The 22410-nt window shown below is 42.5% G+C and overlaps 1 protein-coding gene across 1 annotated transcript in view; it reads right to left on the bottom strand.

Moving 5' to 3' along the window:
• The window catches only part of LOC126481079 (atrial natriuretic peptide receptor 1-like), a 1220509-nt gene that overhangs the window by 542320 nt on the left and 655779 nt on the right, over positions 1-22410 (bottom strand). The window lies entirely within an intron of this gene.

Raw genomic sequence — 22410 nt, 5'->3', positions numbered from 1 at the left:
TTGTATTTTATTTAACCTGTGTAATTCTTCGTTTCATGGCCAATATGTGTCACTTACACCTCTTTGTATTAGGTTCTGTCGTTACTTTTTCATTAAAAAGTACTCTATTGCACAAAAACCACAATTTAAAACTGATAGAAATTTGTAACGTGAAACATTCGCGATACACAATAAGTAACTACAGGGTGTTTAAAGAATGACCGGTATATTTGAAACGGCAATAAAAACTAAACGAGCAGCGATAGAAATACACCGTTTGTTGCAATATGCTTGGGACAGCAGCACATTTTCAGGCGGACAAACTTTCGAAATTGTAGTAGTTACAATTTTCAACAACAGATGGAGCTGCAAGTGATGTGAAAGATATAGAAGACAACGCAGTCTGTGGGTGCGCCATTCTGTACGTCGTCTTTCTGCTGTAAGCGTGTGCTGTTCACAACGTGCAAGTGTGCTGTGGACAACATGGTTTATTCCTTAGAACAGAGGATTTTTCTGGTGTTGGAATTCCACCGCCTAGAACACAGTGTTGTTGCAACAAGACGAAGTTTTCAACGGAGGTTTAATGTAACCAAAGGACCGAAAAGCGATACAATAAAGGATCTGTTTGAAAAATTTCAACGGACTGGGAACGTGACGGATGAACGTGCTGGAAAGGTAGGGCGACCGCGTACGGCAACCACAGAGGGCAACGCGCAGCTGGTGCAGCAGGTGATCCAACAGCGGCCTCGGGTTTCCGTTCGCCGTGTTGCAGCTGCGGTCCAAATGACGCCAACGTCCACGTATCGTCTCATGCGCCAGAGTTTACACCTCTATCCATACAAAATTCAAACGCAGCAACCCCTCAGCGCCGCTACCATTGCTGCACGAGAGACATTCGCTAACGATATAGTGCACAGGATTGATGACGGCGATATGCATGTGGGCAGCATTTGGTTTACTGACGAAGCTTATTTTTACCTGGACGGCTTCGTCAATAAACAGAACTGGCGCATATGGGGAACCGAAAAGCCCCATGTTGCAGTCCCATCGTCCCTGCATCCTCAAAAAGTACTGGTCTGGGCCGCCATTTCTTCCAAAGGAATAATTGGCCCATTTTTCAGATCCGAAACGATTACTGCATCTCGCTATCTGGACATTCTTCGTGAATTTGAGGCGGTACAAACTGCCTTAGACGACAATGCGAACACCTCGTGGTTTATGCAAGATGGTGCCCGGCCACATCGCACGGCCGACGTCTTTAATTTCCTGAATGAATATTTCGATGATCGTGTGATTGCTTTGGGCTATCCGAAACATACAGGAGGCGGCGTGGATTGGCCTCCCTATTCGCCAGACATGAACCCCTGTGACTTCTTTCTGTGGGGACACGTGAAAGACCAGGTGTATCGCCAGAATCCAGAAACAATTGAACAGCTGAAGCAGTACATCTCATCTGCATGTGAAGCCATTCCGCCAGACACGTTGTCAAAGGTTTCGGGTAATTTCGTTCAGAGACTACGCCATATTATTGCTACGCATGATGGATATGTGGAAAATATCGTACTATAGAGTTTCCCAGACCGCAGCGCCATCTGTTGTTGACAATTGTAGCTACTGTAATTTCGAAAGTTTGTCTGCCTGAAAATGTACTGTTGTCCCAAGCATATTGCAACAAACGGTGTATTTCTATCGCTGCTCGTTTAGTTTTTATTGCCGTTTCAAATATACCGGTCATTTTTGAAACACCCTGTAGATACTGCATGCTGAAATAATTCTAGGCAGTGAAATGCAAAAGGATCCAGTAAACATTACTTTTACAGCAAAGGGAATATAAAAAAAAAACTTATGTTTATACGGGACCAAACTAAGGGCACTTCACCGCTTAAAACGCGAAAAGCTCTTTTCACGTAGTTGCAATATACAGTTTTCACATCACTAAATACAGAAGGATGAAAATCCTTACATGAGTTGGTTGTCTATAGTCCACAGCTCGTGGTCGTGCGGTAGCGTTCTCGCTTCCCACGCCCGGGTTCCCGGGTTCGATTCCCGGCAGTGTCGAGGATTTTCTCTACCTCATAATGACTGGGTGTTGTGTGATGTCCTTAGATTAGTTAGGTTTAGGTAGTTCTAAGTTCTAGGGGACTGATGACCATAGCTGTTAAGTCCCATAGTGCTCAGAGCCATTTGAACCATTTTTGGTTATCTATTATCTAGGTAGCTACATCTACATAAATAATCCGTCAGCCCCCCACGCAGTGCATTTCGGAGTGTAAATCGCAGCAGTATTACATGTTTTCATTCCTTGTCGAGGGAGAAATGACTATAGAAACTGACTGACAAACTGTGAAGCACGCAGAGACCATATTGGGTCCGCAGCTCGTGGTCGCGCGGTAGCGTTCTCGCTTCCCGCGCCCGGGTTCCCGGGTATAGTTTTAAAAAATACAGAAAACCTTGTTGAACATACCTAAAGTAATAAAATGTATTGAAACAGTGTTAAATTCTAATTACACTTAATGGAAGGAGAACAGACTCATCGCTGTTGGTACGATAGCTGATAACGCCATTTTGGCTGTTCTTATTCCTTCAAATGGACGTAGAATTTAAAGCCATTTTAATAAATTTATTTCTTTAGGTCTTTTGAACAATATTTGTTGTATTTTTTAAGCTAGCAACAACCGACGCCATGGTTATTTCACACAATTACCTCCAAATGTCTCTAACTGTAAAATATTAGTCATTGTTTTTATTTAGCTACACCTTAACTGTTTCATGTACGTAAGTTTTTAAAAGTGTTAAATAATAAACAGAATGGCAATCTACACGAATTGTAAAATAAAGGTTATACATGTTATAAACGCTTGACAAACTTAAAAAGAATGCTGTAAATTTGTATGACGTACATTCAAGACAGGTATCTTGTAACTCTAAAGAGCGACCGCAGACGTAAATAGTCGAGTTGGGGCTATACGTATATATTAGTGGTGTTAATGTTTTCACCGGTGCCCATTTTATCACTGGAAATGGGCGTTTGGCGTCATTGACCGGGAGGCCCCTTACGGGGCAGCTCCGGCCGCCTTGGTGCAGGTCTTATTGCATTCGACGCCACATTGGACGATCTGCGCGCCGGATGGGGATGAAATGATGATGAAGACAACACCCAGTCCCTGAACGGAGAAAATCCCCGACCCAGCCGGGAATCGAACCCGGGCCCCTTAATTAAAGCTTATACAACTGTACATGTAATAAGACATGGATATTACCTGTTTTGTAGCGAGTTCTTTATATTTGTTTCAGCTATGAAGATGGCCACGAAGTGACCGAAATATCGATTTGTAATAAGCATTATTTGCAACTAATGGCTTTTCCCTTTAGTGCTTCATCATTATAAACATTATGAAGCAATCAAGTTGGATGAGTGGGAGACTGTGCAGTCATTGGTGTAGTCTTAAATAACAGTGAACTTGTGGTGTCCGTGAGGCTACAGTTCGTGCCTCACGACGGAGCCACAAGCTAGAGACAGTTCCTGCCAGACGCAGTCAAGAATAAGAGACGTCGGCGAAGATGTATTTATTTAATCATATGGCTAGGGCCCCTCGTCGGGCAGGCCGTTCGCCGGGTGCCCGTCATTCAAGTTGACGCCACTTTGGCGACCTGCAGTCGATGAGGATGATAGGATGAGGACACCACAACACGCAGTCTCTGGGGGGAGAAAATTCCCCGACCCAGCCGGGAATCGAACCCGAGCCCAGAGGATTGACAATTCGTCACGCCTGACCATTGAGTTACCGGGGACGGACTTCGGCGAACATAATATGTCCTCACGACGTTCCATGCACCGTCACTGCTGGAAGTCTACTTACGTCAGAGCGTGGCGAAACTCGTCCCACCCTGTAAGCGCCAAGTGAGAGGACAGAATCAACACGGTTCAAATCCGGCAGGGATAGTATTATTACTCAGAATCGTGTAACAAAGTTAAATTGTAAATGTGCGATTATATGACAGTGTTCTACAGCAGTATTCAAGTATAAATAGTTATAGTTGAAAATGCCGATGAGGCTACCTCAAGTGTTTTTTTTTTTTTTTTTTTACCGCATCATAATGGAAGCAACGTCTGGGCGTTGTCTTCTGCAGCGAAGGGGGCATCAACGTGTATATCTCTAGAACAGGCCACTTGAGAATGGGATTAAACTTTACAACCAGCTAATGCGGACACGTCCTAATGGAGGGGCTGTATTGTTAATAGCGAATAGCAGTGCAAATTTCGGCAAAATATTTGTCGTACGTTTAGAAATACAAAAAAATCAATAAAGCGTAGACTTTAAACTTCACATGAGAACAAATAACAGACTCCCTGCAACATTCTGTATCATTCCACACAAAGTGTTATCACTCATGTGACCATGTTGTGGTGTTAGTTTCCAGCAGGACAATGCCAGTCCACACGCGACACGTGCGCACGTGTTTCTATGAACTGTTTGCTGAGTTATTGAGCTGCAGCACCCGTGGAACTGGTCACTCTATGCAGTACGAAAACGTTGAAAAAAATGGTTCAAATGGCTCTGAGCACTATGGGACTCAACTGCTGAGGTCATTAGTCCCCTAGAACTTAGAACTAGTTAAACCTAACTAGCCTAAGGACATCACAAACATCCATGCCCGAGGCAGGATTCGAACCTGCGACCGTAGCGGTCTTGCGGTTCCAGACTGCAGCGCCTTTAACCGCACGGCCACTTCGGCCGGCGAAAACGTTGAAATTCTGACGTCGACGTTATCTTTGTGGGACTCAGTTGTTAAAGAAGAAGCTGAAACTCGTTTGGTGAAGATCTTAATCAACAGAGTAGACGTTTCAGCCTGGACAACTCATGGAATCTGGCGCTTTCTTTAATAAACTCGCAAAGACGTCGCTACACTGCAGCTCATAATGATACATCGATATCTCAGTACTGACTGACGGTGTAGCCACAGCTTTAATTTATACATACTCTTTACCGCCGATCACTGTTTCTTGCAATTGCGCATCCCTGATCCTATACGCATTAGAGCGGTCCAAGCGTTTAAAACGACGGCGCGAGTGCTGTAGTTTCAGTCTCTTCGGCTCACTCTGAAGATGGGCGAAAGGTATGAGGCCGAAATATTGCGAAAAATACTCTTTATGCGGCAGCACACTGCAAATTTAATTGAACGATTGTCGTGCCACGACAAGATGAACAAGCATAACTAATGAAACACATGCATTCGTATCCAGCAGGGAAAGTCTCTGCAGACAACGAGCTGCTTCCTCAAACTTCATCCATTCCTTTCTATTTAGTGGCTGGTTCCTCACGATGTCTTCAATCCCCAGACTTGCCAGGGCCTTCTCCAGCTCGTCCATCCAGTGCTGCCTTGGTCTTCCTATGGGTCGTCTGGCGTTTGGTTTCCCCAAAGTGCTTTCGTCATCCGTCTTTCTTCTGGAATGCAGATTCCTTTGCTCTTCAACTTCTGTAATATTACTGCTTGTTGCATCAAGATATAGATTTTCTCATCATTTCTCCGTCTCAATTCTCCTTCATCTAAGATCGGTCCCCGTATTTCCTCATTACTCTTCTTTCAAATATTTGTGATTTTTTCTTTTGTCGTTTAGTCATGCTCCAGGTTTCTGAACCGTACACGACTACTGGGCATATCACATATCACTTTGGTCTAGATTTTCATCTTATTGTTCCCTGACACTGATATTGAGCTGAACGTCTCCCTGAAGGAATACGCATATTTCGTTCCCACTGCTATTTTTTGTTTAATGTTCATTTCCATGGTGTTGTAGCTGGTACATCAAGGTCCCATATATTTGAACTGGCGAACTCTCTTGACCCTCAAGCCACTCAAGAAATCCTTGCAGCTTATCTCCTTCCTAACTGCATTAACTCCGTTTTGCCTTGATTCATCTTTAGGCAAACCTTCTGTGGGTGGTTGACCACGCCATCTAATGGTGTGGGGTGGAGGGTACCCTTGAACCAGTATCTGGGCCCTCCAACTCCGTTCCACTCTCGAATAGCGCGTGGGATGAACGACTGTCGGTAAGTCACTGTATTGGCTCTAATTTCTCGAATTTTTTCCTCATGGTCGTTCCGTGAGACATATCTTGGGGAAAATAATACGTTTTGTAACTCTTCCCGGAAAATGCTCTCTCTAAATTTCAATAGCAAATATCTCTACGTGACGCAGAATGCCTCTCTTGCAATGGAGTTTTTTGAGCATCTCCGTAACGCTCTCGCGTCGAGTAAACGCCCCCGCGACGAAACGAGCCGCACTTCGTTGGATCTTCCATCTGTATTCCGGCACATTCCTGTTAACCAAATTCCCTTGTTACTTTCTCTAAGATGAGATCGAAAAAAAAAAAAAAAAAAAAAAAAAAAAAAAAAAAAAAAAAACACCTGCTTGTCATTTTATATGCCTGTACTCTTGCGAATGACTTTATGAACCACAGCGTACTATCCTTGAGTACGTAAAACACATAATCGACACAGAATGTGATAACGAAAATTCTACAATTTATCACACAACTATTAAGCGTACACCTGGTTAGGTAAATATAAATCGCTACCCACGCCTGTCTTTTCCTGTCACTTCACGATTACAACTAAAACTAATTTACGGAGCGCTCTTACGCTAGTAACTGCATGTGAGCCATATCGTTTTTGGCAGCTATCCTATGTTCTGGGCTCTTTTGGTCTCTCCAGGAGACGAACTAAACTTTTTAACGGACAATACGAAACTAAATAATTCATTTAATTTCGTCTGGAATTAATTTCATGTACTTCTCATTTCCAGAACATAAAATAATGGAACTGGTGTCTCGAACATCAATAGGATTCTGGTTCTCATTCTATGTTAGATGTAAACCAGTAACCTTCCCAAGCCCGGTTCTTTAATCAGCCAAACTATCACGTATAAAACAGCCGTCTATCTTAAGCGAGAAAAAGTTTTGAAAATATTTGAAATTAAGTTTAAAGTTCGTTGGACGGCGCTAAGTGCTTTCATTATCAAGCCTCTAATGACCTCGATGTCGACGGGACATTAAAGCCAATCTTCCAATCATTATCAAGCGCTGGACGAGTATAGACTGTTTTATTTGTGCCCCGGCTTAAGAAAATCTAGTTTTTTACACATCTCCATGTTTATGACGTCATATCTGCTGAACTACGTGTGGTAAGTACAGTCATATAATTTTCCAGATACATTCAGCGTTATAAGGGGATACTGTCTGCAGAATACGATGCAAAAAGAGACATACTAAAGAAGTACTAAATATATACGTCGTGTCCGATGCTGATGTTTTACCCCGTTTTAAACGAAGTAAGTGATAAACATTTTTCCAGTCATTATTTTGCGGAGGGAGCCAGTGAGGAAACGTGTCATAGTGTTTTTGAATCGTGTGTAAAAGTTTTAGGAAATCTCTAAGTGCTAACATTTTCAAATACTGGATGAATATCTTCTGGATAATTACCGCGCCGTGAGTTACTCTGCTTATAGATACACACGCAGCTTCTAAATTTAATGTTTGAGTTACTGTGTTAAATTTTTAACGCATAATTACTCATCTTAGTAAGTAAACTACGACAGTAACTTAAATTTTTATATTTGGTTAATAATTATATGGAATATCGAAAGTCAAATTTTTGTTGCCCCTGGAAGTTGTCACCTGGATGTAGACGTCTGATTTTTCTGTCTGCTGATGTTGATGGAATTAGTGTTCTCGAGTGTATCTAGTACATTGCCTGTCGTAGAAAATGGCAACCATTTATACATACCATATTGCCAGCATACTAAAGGATGTAGCATCATCTCAAGTCCTAACGAGATTGGCCCAAGTATTAAGGCAATAATTTTGCCGAATAAACCATTTTATAAAGCTTTCTTTGAAATTCAAGAAGATACGAAGAACCCGCATAAGGATAGCTGAATCTTGACGTGAACGCTACTCGATGCGATGTCGACTATAATGTCATTCTGTAATTGATTGGAAGTTGCGGGAGACATGTACGCAGTCTGCAGTGCGTAGTAGAGGAAACCGAAGTAATCAATTTACCTTAGTTAAACTACGTAGGCAACGACTGTACTATGACTTCAACACCCGAATTTATTTACGTGAAAATATTCATGCACAATAATCAACAGTTAAAAAGGTTGAAACACTGTATAGTAATACTCTCTGAGTCTTCCTCGGCGTTAGTATTCAATTACAGTATACATCAGTATACATACTCCGCAATCCACCGTTCAGTGCGTGGCAGAGGGTATCTTATGCCGCCCACAGTCATTTCGTTTCCTATTCCTCTAGAAAATAGAGAGAGGGAAAAACAACTACCTCTATGCCTTCGTTTGAGCCCTAATTTCTCGTATCTTATCTTAGCGGTCCATACGCGAAATGTATGATGGCGGTAGTAGAATCAATCATAAACTGTATTACAGCAACTGGTACTAAACTGAAAATTAATATTGAAGCAAATCCATGGTGATATGCAAACAAGTACTACGCTCAGAAATAAGATCTGATTTCTGTTGTCAGTAAGAAATGAGTTAAAATAACATAAATCTGAAAAAGAACTGTCCTATCACCAAAACCACGGCCTAATGCGGTGTATGTTCTTGCACTGTCCTGCATGAAGTAACGCTACGACTTTTCACCAAAGGGTTGTTTTTCTAAAATAATTATGGTAGTACATACTTTAAATCCTTATCAGATATAGTAGGAAAAAGTCGGTCCAGTATTCGTATTGCATTAATTGACGAACTTTCTTCTTTTTACGTCAAGGTTTTGAAGGAAGTAAGACCGATAGGAAACCAAGTAAGCGCAAGAAATAATTAATGCTTATTCGTTGCGGGGACAGTCTCAGTTGGTTTTACAATAAAGGAATAAGTAATCAACAATAGGCATTCATTTCGGCAGTTAAGCAAGTAGTTCAAACAGGCAGAAAATTCCAACATAAAACTCAGTGTTTCAACCACAAAGAAGTAAATCGTGCAGATCCACGTTCAAATTGAAGATACATTTAACACATTTAAAATGGGAAATCTACAAAAAATTACAGTCTCTGCTGATTACGATTTTCAGAACTTCAACATCGATAGTCTTGTGTGTTCACGTATCCCGATAAATGCAGCGATGCTTCATCAAAAGTAAGTGCTTTTCAGGATCAGCTTCTCCATCATGCACAGAGCAGGCAGCTGCGGTGCTGCCGTCGGACAACAGTATCTAATCTGATCAGCAGTGGCAACATCGTTACTGTGTTCAGTGTGAGCTTCTGCATCGGCATCTGTACACTGCAAGGCACGATATGGTGTGTGGTACAGGGTACTTCTCCTTTTTCGAATGGTCGCGGGAAGAACGTATGTTGGTAAGCTCCGCGTAAGGTAAAATCTCTCTAATTTCAAACTTACGGTAATTTCGTGAGATATATGTAGCAGGAACCAGTACATTGATCCACTCTTCTAGGACCGTACGCTCTTGAAATTTTACCAGTAGACCATACCGTGGTGCACAACGCCTCTCTTGCAGTATCTACCATTGGTGTTGGTCGAGCATCTCTGTGATACTTTCGCACTTACTAAATGAACCTGTGACAAAACGTGCTGATCTTTTTTGGATCTTCTCTTTGCCCTCGATCAGTCTCAACTGGTACAGATCTGAGATTGACAATCACTAATCAAGTATTGGACGAATGCGAGTTTTGTAAGCTACGTCCTTTGCGGATGGACTTCCTGACGATTTTTATAATGAATCTCACTTTCGCATATGCCGCACTTGCAGTGAGTTTTATGTGATTGTTTTACTTCAAATCGCTCCGTATGCATGCTCTTAGATTTTTACGGGAGTAACTGCTTGCTCTGATTTTTCTGCAATTGCGTAATCAAACACTAAAGAGTCCTTCGGTCTACGCGTTCTCAATATGTTACATTTGTTTAATTTGAGGGTCAGCCGGCAATCCCCGTACCAACCTCTGAAGAGCATGTCTACCTGCATTTCGGTACAATTTTCTAGCGTTGCAACTTCTCCGTATGTAATATCACCCGCAAAAAGCCGCATGGAGCTACATATGTTATCTATTAGGCCATTTATATACAATGTGAAAAGTAATTGTCCAGTAACATCCCTTCTGGTACCTCCGAAATTACTTTTACGCGTGATGATTTCTCTCCGTTGAGAAAGACATGTAGTGTTCTGTTTGCTAGAAACTCTTCAGTCCTATAACACAGCTGATCCAATATTCAGTGTGCTCTGACATTGCAGAACTGTATCGATCGGCTTCTGGAAGTCAAATAACTCCGCATCATCTTGGGCGCCGGTTTCTTCCGCTTTCAGAACAGAGCAAACTGGGTTTCCACAGTCGCTGTTTTCGCAACCTAAATTTATTTCTTTTGCTATTTATACACACAGAGAAATATCGACAAAACTGAGAGCACTTTTTCTTCGAATTCACTGAATACACACCATTTCTAAACAATAATGACTGATACGAATACGCTCTTACTGAAGAAGTCTGGCCAACTACTTCGACATTTACTTCCGCTTCTGCAGCGTAAGCTATATTGCTTTCACTGTCTTCTGAGAACTATAAGCGTAACATTTTCTCTCTACTTCCTCTTCTGTACGCTAAGTGTAAAAATAGAGAAAATCGTGTCCTGCAGTGCTATTGGAGAAAGGTATATTGCTAAAGTGTTCAGAGAAGAGGCGGTGACTGAATAAGTGGTATTATCCTGAGCTTTATAACAATACAAGATATTCTACAGTATTTTCGTGGAATAGATCCTTTTCTGTTGCTTTCCTTCGAAATGTGGGTTATGCCTCAACTGTGTGCATGACTTCGAAAGGAAAGCTGGGAATGGAAGACGCGTTTTTCGCAGACTGTTATTTGGGGTGCAGCGGAAATGAGACGGAAACAATCTCACACACTGGCGATCGAAGATAACTTGCTCACTTGTCTATGTCGGAGAAGCTGTCTGCAGAAAACTCGTACGTTTTAAAGGATTTGACGCCACAATGAGCGCAGAATATCATTACAGAAATTCATATCACCGCGAGACTATAACAGTCTTGACATTTATTTATTTATTTATTTATCTACAGCTCCCTTTTACAAATGACCTGCCGCCTGGTTATTAAGGTGGGTTGTATTTTAACAACATAAAATTTTACATGTGCAGAACGTGAAATTATATGATATTCCTTATTTGCGCGGTTAAAGGCGCTGCAGTCTGGAACCGCAAGACCGCTACGGTCGCAGGTTCGAATCCTGCCTCGGGCATGGATGTTTGTGATGTCCTTAGGTTAGTTAGGTTTAAATAGTTCTAACAAGGGGAGGCCGCCAATTGTGAAATTCAGATTCGATTCATACTGCGCATAATAAAAGCTCATGGCCAGAGATGTAATGTGGCAAAGCACTAAGATGCACTTCTCAGCCGTTGTCGAGAAAATCGACAGGTAAAAGAAACCTTTGCAGTGAAATACTCTCTACGATTAACAATTTTCTGCAGTTCTCCGTGGTGCAGCGGTAAGCGCTCGGGTTCGTAATCCGAAGGTCGCCGGATCGAATCTCGCGCCATGTAACCTCTCTTTTTTTTTTAGTATTTGTTTTTTGTAATTCAAATATATATATATATATATATATATATATATATATATATATATATATATATATATAATTCCCGGCAATCAGTTGCAACAATTATGCATATAATTGAATGTCGTTTGTCGTGGAAAATCTGGCGACTTCGAACATCATTATGTTTTCCGCGAACAAAGTTGTATTTCACAAATGTTATTAATTGTCTTCATGATGTTAACCATGTATAGTTAACGGAAGACGTAGAAACGATATTCCGAAACGAATACGTATAGCGTAAGTCAAACGTTCGAATTAGAATAGAGACCCCACGAACACAAATTTGCTGTGGCAGGTATGAAATATAAACTCCGTTACTCGCTCGTTACACTTGAAGGACAGATGTTGAATGTGCCAAAACGAGCCGCTGCATAACAGCGTAGTTACCTGCTAACTTCGAAAGAAGGTAGATGCGGTCCCTAGCGCAACTTATAACATCGTCGAAAATCAGTGCGGACGGGAGAGCTTTGGTACAACCCGTTAAACAAAACGGAAAAATGGAGGCGGTACAATTGGAGAGCGATCCGCCTTCACCAACATGCATAAGCAATTCATTAATAGATTACAAAAAACTAAGAATAAAAAAAACTGCATGGCGGGAGATTCGATCTGGCGACCTTCGGATTACGAACCCGAGCGCTTACCGCTGCGCCACGACGCTGTAGAAAATTATTGATCATAGAGAATATTTCACCACAACGGTTTCTTTTAACTGTCGATTTTCTCGACAACGGCTGAGAAGTGCATCTTGGTGCTTTGCCACATTACACCTCTGGCCATGAGCTTTAATTATGCGCAGTATGAATCGAATCTGAATTTCACAATTGGCGGCCTCCCCTTGTAAGTTCTAGGGGACTAATGACCTCAGCAGTTGAGTCCCATAGTGCTCAGAGCCATTTTTTGAACCTTATTTGTAATAGGGATTAATAACATTGCAGTTTTAAACACTTGTAGCCTTAAAAACAATTAAGAAATAAAAATCTAGAGTACATTTTTACAAAGAAAAAATATCCCGGGAACGATATTAGCGAAAAATTTTAATTCCATATACGCCTCTGTAGAGAAATGTTGGCGGCCAGATGGAGGAACCGGGTTAGGTAGCCAGTATCAATAAAGACAGGGTTATGGAACGCGTATCGCGTGACCTCGTCAGAGCAAGCGACGGGCTACTTGAAAGAGAATAGCGGCCCCCATTCAGGAAGACGACTTTAATGGTCGCCTGGATCGTGTGGCACACTCACAACACCTTAAGAAGAAGGTCTTGAAGGAGGGCCAATTTTCTAGAACGACGACTGTGACCTACGCTTTAGTGCGACCTTCCGCCAGGGAATCGGCCGTACCACTAGGCGTCTTGAGATAGAGGGCTTTTCTTATCAGCACATGGCTTCGGAGGGCCGTAAAACGGACGGGAAGTAGGAAGATTGGGATTTAACGTGCCTTCGACGAGATGTAAATGGAGATGGAGTATAAGCTGCGATTGAGGAAGGAAGGTAAGCATACCAGCGAGTTTTCTTCTAAGAAACCTTACTGGCGTCTGCGTTGCATAACTGATTTACCTACATCTGCGTCCGTCGTCCGCACGTAGCCTCACGGTGTGTGGCGGAGGGTACATGTGGTACCATTATCAAGTCGCTCTCCCCACCCACTCCCCCTGTTCGACTCACAAATGACACATAGAAAGAACAGCTGACTGTAAGCAGTTCGGGAGATACAACGTGTGATCAAAAGTATCCGGACACCTGTCTGAAAATGACTTACATGTTTATTCGCCCTCCGTCGGTAATGCTGGAATTCAATATGGTGCTGGCCTACACTTAGCCTTGTGACAGCTTCCGCTCTCGCAGGCGTACGTTCAATCAGGTGCTGGAAAGTTTCTTGGGGAATGGCAGCACATTCTTCACGGAGCGCTGCACTAAGGAGAGGTGTCGATGTCGGTCGGTGAGGCCCGGCACGAAGTCGGCGTTTCGAAACATGCCAAAGGTATTCTGTAGGATTCAGGTCAGGAGTGTGTGCACGCCAGTCCAATACAGGGATGTTAATGTCGTGTAACCACTCCGCCACAGGCCGTGCATTATAAACAGGAGCTCGATCGTGTTGAAAGACGCAATCACCATCACTAAATTGCTCTTCAACAGTGGGAAGCAAGAAGGTGCTTAAAACACCAATGTAGGCCTGTGCTGTGATAGTGCTTCGCAAAACAACAAGAGGTGCCAGACCCTCCATGAAAAACACGACCACACCAGAAAACTACCGCTTCCAAATTGTACTGTTGGCACTGCACTCGCTGGGAAATGACGTCCACCGGGCAATCGCCATACCCACACCCTGCCATCGGATCGTCACATTGTGTACAGTGATTCGTCACTCCCCACAACGTTTTTGCACCGTTAAGTCGTCCAACGTCAACTCTCCTTACACCAAGCGAGGCGTCGTTTGGCATTTACCGGCGTGATGTGTGGCTCATGAGCAGCCGCTCGACCATGAAATCAGAATTTTCTCACCTCCCGCTTAACTGTCACCCTACTTGCAGTGGATCCTGATGCAGTTTGGAATTCCTGTGATGGTCTGGATAGATATCTGTCTCTTAAACGTTATGACCCTCTTCAACTGTCGGCGGTCTCTGTCAGTGATCAGACGAGATCGAACTCTATGCGTTGCTGCTGTACGTTTCCCTTCACGTTTCCACTTCACTACAATATCTGAGCCGGCCAGTGTGGCCGAGCGGTTCTAGGCGCTTCAGTCTGGAACCGCGCGACCGCTACGGTCGCAGGTTCGAATCCTGCCTCGGGCGTGGATGTGTGTGATGTCCTTAGGTTTAAGTAGTTCTAAGTTCTAGGGGACTGATGACCTCAGATGTTAAGTCCCATAGTGCTCAGAGCCATTTGAACCATTTTTGAACAACATCTGAAACAGTTGACCTAGGTATGTTTAGGAGTGTGGAAATCTCGCGACAGGGCTTATGTTACAAGTGACAGCCAATCACCTGACCACGTTCGAAGTCCGTGAGTTCCGCAGAGCACCACATTCTGCTCTCTTACGATGTCTAATGACTACTTAGGTTGCTGATATGGAGTACCTGGCGGTAGGTGGCACCACAGTGCACCTAATATGAAAAACATACGTTTATAGGGGTGTCCGGACACTTTTAATCACATAGTGTAAGACGAGGGAGGCAGGGCAGGGTCATGGATCAATGGACCCCACATGTCAGTAGGGACTATTGAAGCTGGTGGAGGATCCGCAATGGTGTGGGGCGTGTGCATTTGGAGTGATATGGGACCCCCAGATAGGTCTAGGTACGAGTCAGACAGGTGACACGTACGTAAGCATCCTGTCTGACCACCTGCATTCATTCATGTACATTGTGCATTCAGATGGACTTGGGCGATTCCAGCAGAACAGTGTGACGCTCCACACGTACAGAATTGCTACAGAGTGGCTCCAGAAAAACTCTTCCGGGTTTAAACAATTCCGCTGGCCACCAAACTCCCGAGACATTAACATTTTCCCGGGTTCGACTCCCGGCGGGGTCAGGGATTTTCTCTGCCTCGTGATGACTGGGTGTTGCGTGATGTCCTTAGGTTAGTTAGGTTTAAGTAGTTCTAAGTTCTAGGGGACTGATGACCATAGCTGTTAAGTTCCATAGTGCTCAGAGCCACTTGAACCACTTGAACATTAACATTATTGAGCATATCTGGGACGCCTTGCAACGTGCTGTTGAGAAGAGATCTCCACCCCCTCATACTCTTACGGATTTATGGAGAGCGCTGTAGGATTCATGGTGTCAGTTCCGTCCAGCTCTAGTTCAGACATTAGTCGAGTCCATGCCACGTCGTCTTGCGACACCTCTGCGTGCTTTCAGGGGCCCTACGCGATATTAGGCAGATGTACCAGTTTTTTTGGTTCTTCAGTGTATGTTGTTTCACTCCAACTGGCGCTTGCCATCTGTGCATGATGGAGAGGTTAATCCTGAAATGCTCTTTTTCTGGTAGAAAACGACAGAGTTTGTTGCGGTACGTGAACTCACAGAACAATTGACGTTGGGAGTTCAGTAAATCCTCATCACCATGTTTGATGTGATCGCCATTATTGCAACACTGACGTTGACACCGATCTTTTTCCACCAGACGACCGCGTCCGGTAGGTACATTATCCGATCAAAAGTATCAGGACACGTAACAGTAAGCATTCATATGGACTGTACCCACCCTTCACCTTTATGATGACTTCAGCTCTGCTGGGGACACTTTCAGTGAGGTGTCTCAATACCTGTGGAGGGATGGAAGCCAATTCTTCCTCAGGAGCCGAAAAGGTTTGGTCTCTGGTGTCTGGAGGAAAGTCGACGTTCCGTCTCAGTCCACAGGTAGTTTAACTTGGTTGTTCATTTATGTTTTCACTTCACAAACACATAGTAAACAGTCGACTTTGGCAGCTTTAGAAGGACTGAAATGTACCTGATGGGTTTGTTAGTCAGGAGTCATGCAATGACTAACCCACGTTCGAAGTGACTGAGCTCTCCAGATCGATCCATTATGACAACACAAAATTCATCGCCTCCTTTTATGCAGACGGGTCCTTCTCTTGAGACATACAATCAGCAGATCCACAATACACAGTGATCAGATAGTGTATGTAAGCAACACGCGTCAACGTTTTTTTACAGACTGCTAGCAACAAACTGAAAGTCGTATAATTATTTAATGCACACCCATGTAAGTGCATACACTCTCACTGCGTGTATGGGAGCATTGCAATGTGCTTTTGATGATTAGAAATTTTGATACAACGAGTTTCTCGTACTTCTTTCCAAGGTTGTTTGTAACTCGTCTGGTACAGCAGAAACCGATACGCCACCAGGCAAGGTCTGAGGAAATGGGGCGGTGTATCCGGTGACAGGAGGCAGTCTCTCCCGTACTGATAGCAGCATGGCGTCAGTCCCCCACTTGGGTCATTCATGAAATATCATTATTTGATTTGGCTGCACGTATCCGAAGTCGCAAATTACAAGCGGGTGTGCTGTCCCCTCACTCAACACAGTGGCGGTTCACCAATGAAGACTACCAAATTACATCATTCTTCAGCGTTTCGAAACCTAATGCAGCCCGATCTATACAACGTCGCTTCAAATACCTGAGTACGACGAGAAGTGAAGCTGTTATTACGTGTTCACCTGCACGAAACTGTGACAGAGATCTTTTGACATTAAAGAAATATTTTAATAATGTTATTCTGGAAGAAATACTAGGATTTAAAAACTTCGGGTGCATTTCTACGCAGAGCTATAGGAAGGATATCAAAAATGAATTATTCAGAACTTCAGAAGTGTGTGCAACAATAAGATACATTCAGGAACGGTAGAGTAGATAGGAAACAAATGAATTTCGTAAAATACTTCCCATGCACACACTAGTATGTGACAGCGAATATTTAACAGCAAAAATAGAGAACCGAAGTGTAATTCAGGCAATTGAAATGAAATAGAGGGTTAAACAAAGAAACGTGTCAATATCAAAATAGTGATATCTTTGCCGTCAGTTATAAAACACAAGTTAATAGGCAACTAAGGAATCAACACCCTCAACGAACGGGAAGGTTATCCAAAGCAGTCTCAAAGAGTTGAAGCGTGGAGTCACTGACAGTAAGTGGTGAACCAACTTAGAAACGCGTGAAGTAAAGCCCTATCTCTGGTCAAATATTGACGATGATCATGATTATAGTCATTGTGCTGTTGATAGTGGTGGTGGTGGTGGTGGTGGTGGTGTTGGTAGAGGTTGTGGTGATGCTGCGGTGACTTCCAAACCGCCAGCACCACGAAAGACCGTAATAATCACCATAAGTAGAAACTAGAAGCTTTACGTCAGAAATAAAAGACTGTTACATCACTGCGACCATATGTGCAAGGTGTTTACACGTATTCTCAGCACTCGTAAAAGCCCCTAAACGTAAACTTCCATTCAATCGTTTACAAATACGATCTGTCTAGTCAACAAGTGGAAAAATTTACACAAGTAACAGGTGCGTACGTATCAAGTCCACAAATTTGCAACTCAGGAACAAACTGGGTAACCCCATTGTCTCGTGTCTGTAGCAGGGATTTTGCAGCAAAGTACTAATGACAATAGACATCAGCAACGTGTGTGTTTTCAGCCGAACTGACTAACCACCTGCTTTGGACGTCGCGTTTGATGACCCAAAAATTGCATTGGTAAATGAGGAGGAATTCACATTGAAAGTCTGGTGCGACTTGGTTTACACCAGTGTAATCGGCCACTTGGATATCCTTATTCCCAATGGAAATCCTAATAATAATGAATTAAAGAGGGTCTTCCTTCTTGCACTAACATATTTTTGTTTATTTTAATCCTTAAACATTTTTCACCAGAGTTGTGGCATATCTGGTGGTTTAGACCTTTTAATTGTTTCTGAAAGATATCGAACAAACTCTATGTAAAGCAGAGATATTTTGGTGTCACATTTTGCTGTTGTTTAGATTGCGTATGTGCTTTATCTTTTTTACATTATGTGCATCCTATGGCTGCCAACAGAATCACATGTCTAAAGTGACCACTGAATTGGATTTTTGATTAAAATATAATCTATAATCTACATATTACCGTAAAATAGTCACATAGATACCTCTTTGACGCTTACCAGTTCTGTAGATATCCCGTCCTGAGCTGCCCTTGTTTTATATTTGCGTGCTAAATATATGTTTGTTGTTTTTACGTGGAACACGGCTTGTGGATATAGGTAGAATATAGTGAGGTTTTAGTTTGGAAAACTATTTGGCGTGGTTTGTTATTTATAAAGTGTGCTGCGTCCAGAATTCACCAGTGAGCACGAAAAACTTAAGTAAATGCTGTTATAGATTATGGTGCGTCCGGAGTTCACAAATGAGCACAACAAAACTTAAGTAAACACTGTTAATAATACACAACAAAAAATACGCCAACATATTCCAAATCTACGTAAAATTCGCATCTACACATTGAAGAATTAATAAGAGAAAAAAAATGAGGACTCCACAACTGTAGTGAAATACGTTTTTAAACAAAACAAAAATTCTGTTCTTGTAGAAGGACGGACCTTCTGCAATCCCTTATTTTCTGGAAGCAATGGAATAAAGCATAAAATCCATTATGAAATCCGAAGAATTATGTAGTCGCTTTCTACATACCGTGGCACATCATTTCAGTGCTTCAAGTGTGCAATGATTTTCCAGCAAGGCACAGCTGTGTTACTGTTTCACGCCGTAGCTGGCGAGACACTATTAGGAAGGTCGACAGGGAACTAAGATTCATTATTACAACCGCCACACTGGCTCAGCTACATTGATTTATTTCGAAGCGTTGACGAAAGTTCACATAACTGTGATCTAGACAAGGACAATTGTGATAGCTGCAAATGTTATGTACGAAGTCTTGCACAACTCATCGTCTTAACAAATATCACGTAGACGTATACCAAACTACAAGGGATGCGACGTTAGAACAATATTAAACACTGTACCCTCCGACCCCCCGCAGTTTTTCGCACAAATCTAGACATCTGCAAGAGCAATAGTCCCCGAAAAGAAAGCTAGCACAACGTTGAGAGGATTTCGTAACCCGACGGTGGTACAGATTTACTGCTTTATCCCGTTCATTTTGACATTAATCTGAGAAAGTCTTTGCAACCTGTTCTGGTTTGCGAGCTATATTTTATTCATAGATTTAGGTCTGCGACAAAAGCTGTATATTAAGCGCGGTTACGTTGGTGAGCCCATAAAATATTATTCATGAGGGCTAATTCGCCACAACGATTGCTTTATGTAATTTCGACCTCATCAAATAAAGTACGCACCATTAATTAAACAACAATGCGGTGCTGTAGATTGATATTCATTAGCCACTTCACAAATGTAACATGAATATTCATTCGAGGAGAATTATCATCTCACAGTATGCGCTCGTTCTTTTTCCGAGAACCAACGACTTAAAGTAATAATTGTCATTCAGAAAATAAATTAGAAAAGGAAAAGAGAAATCTACACAGAAGGAATCTATAGTGATATCTGTGGGTTCCCCAGTGAGACTGACAACATTATCTGTGCGTGAGCAGTCTCGATGATGGCTCCATTTAACTGCACATTGTTTCGACTTACGACCAGGTGGTCTTCATTTCCAAAGCGACGGGCGTTTTGAGTCCCATATCGTTCTTCACAGGCTTTATGAGCTGTCGTATGAGTTGGTCTTGGTGCGACATTTCACGTGGCTTATGAGGACGATATGGGATTGTAACTGCGCAGTATATGTAAGAAACCACATGAGTGAGACTCCTGTGTTGTAGAACAGTGCGTACTGTGGTGCAATGCTGTATAAAGCATGAGAAGATTTCACGCTCATTCTGTTTCGATGAAGCAGATTTGACACAATGTGCTTTGGAAAATGAACATCGAAATGCATTCGATGACACCCATGCTATTTTGGCTCAAGCGGGCTCGGCGGATGGGGCACGTAAATGTTGACCCATCTCGCAAATGCCTGAAACACAGTGACGTCACAGCGGACAGCACGACCATGGCAGGATGCGGCGGCACGACAATCAGTCAGCAGTTGACAATGGCCGAGAAGTTCCCAGTGTAGTAAAGCTTAAGGAATTTTAACGAGTTGATGCGTGTGGGAGCTAGAAAAGATTTTACTAAGAAAAATTCTTTGAAATAAATTTCTGCTTCCTAGGTACTAGTAAGCAGCTGTCAGTGTTATATTACCGCACCTTTAATCTTTCCTGGAATACTCTGATAGCAGTAATCAACATGATCTAACGGTCTGCGTCAGTGGCCGAGATCGCTGACGCGCTCTTGTACATTGAAGCTCGTCTTAAAGATACGACGGTTCAAATCCCGGTGGTGGAAAATTTTCACCGCCAGTCTTTGGTCGGCACGAAGAGGAGTGGTGGTTGCAAACAGTTCTTCATCACCAGTCTTTGTCCCAATATCGAGGATTAAATTCCAAAGTACTGCGCACTGTCTCATGAACTGAGGCCATGTGACACTGTTGATGTTGAAGCATCCATCGGACAGGGACTTCAAGCTTGGTCGTCTCCTTCGTAGTATTCCAGAGCAACAGGCTATGTACTGTCATCAGGTTTCACCCCCCTCCTTCCCTTCATCCAACACTACGCTCTAAAGTACTCATCATGGCCACACAAAGTACACAATAAGTACTAGACACTTCATAACAGATTGGAGAGGGGCAACGGCAAACCCCTCCTATAGCGGCTTGTCCTGATCCGTGATGCGAGATTCTTGCATCTGCTCACCTTCTCTCACTTCTCTGAGTGTGGAACTACTCTGACTTTCTGACAAGACGTGACAATAGAGAGCAGTAAACAAACTTTGTGTGTAAGATGTTGCATAAAATGCCTACAATAAATTACCTTTACTTACACGAATCTTGAAAAGTTTGTCAAGTTACGTCAGACTCTCTGCAAAATTTGCCTACTTCCCTCAGAGCGGGACGAGGTGACGCAATGGTAAGACAATGGACGCGCAGTGGGGAGTATGATGGTTCAAACCTCTCTCACTGTCCATTTTTAGGTTTTCCATGGTTTCCTGTATCACTTAAGTAGGGCAGCACGTCAAACGGGCGGACTTGGAGCAAGAGAGGCACCACAAGACATTTTAATTTCCTCTCTCTATACTTTCACGAATAAATTCATAAAACTTTGTTAGCATGACGAGGAAGGATTCAGGATTCACACTTATAGCAGTGGAAGTTCAAAAATATAAAAAAAATATTTTTTTACCTGAGAAATTTCATTTTTTCTCTTATCATTGGCTGCACTTGTTACTGCGGGTACACTTTTCTTCATAAGTAAGAGAGAGTCTTTGATGAAATTTGCACAGCATACAAACCATATTTAAAGGTGTATGAAACTCTATAATTTATTTAATGTATGAAAAAAAAAAATGAATGAGCTGTTACATTTTAAACCTCATGTTTAGAAAAAACTCAAATTTTATAGTTAATTATCTCAATTTTTACCACAGTTTTTAATAGATTTGGAAAATTCTAGAGTTTCGTACACCTGTAAGTGTGGTTTGTATGGTGTGCAAAAGTCATCGAAAAATCTCTCTTACTTATGAAGAAAGGTGTGCCTATTGCAACAAATGCAGCCAATACTAAGTGAAAAAATGATGAAATTTCAGGTGTAAAAAATGTATTTTATTATGTTTTTGAACTTCCACTGCTATGAGTGTAAATTCAGAATCCTTCCTGGTCATGCTGACAAAGTCTTATGAATTAATTTGGAAAATTATAGGCAGTGGAAATTAAAATGTCCTGTGGTGCTTCTCCTGCTCCAAGCCGGCCCCTTTGACGCCCTACCCCTCTTAAGGCAGATGCTGGGAACCACTGATGTAGAGAATGTCATTTTCCGGCATACCCAGTATGAAAACTATGGTAGTACATCCCTCAGGTATCACAAATCAAAACATAACAAGAAAATCCATGGTTCTGACAAAGTAATTAATTTTTGTACATCTGAGATCCGTAAAAATTGGAGACTAACTATTGAAGATCTCTCAAGACAGATAGTCTCTGTAATCGATGTACTGCAACGGCTAGCTGACATTTTCTGTTTACAGTCGAAGGTGTAAGCCTTCATCCCTCCGTTCTTCGCAACAGGAACGAAACCGTGACAAAGCGTCTACGTGGAAGGCTTCCTCGACGCACTGCGGGTGTTCTTGGGAGGTGTTGTAGTGCCTGTCTAGTGCGGTGCGCACTGCTAGTAAATTTCCGGGCATCGACGT

This window comes from Schistocerca serialis, chromosome 5 (assembly GCF_023864345.2).
Source record: "Schistocerca serialis cubense isolate TAMUIC-IGC-003099 chromosome 5, iqSchSeri2.2, whole genome shotgun sequence".
Taxonomy (NCBI): Eukaryota; Metazoa; Arthropoda; class Insecta; order Orthoptera; family Acrididae; genus Schistocerca; species Schistocerca serialis.
Note: the sequence above shows the minus strand (reverse complement) of the source record. Positions and strands in the feature narration are given on the sequence as shown.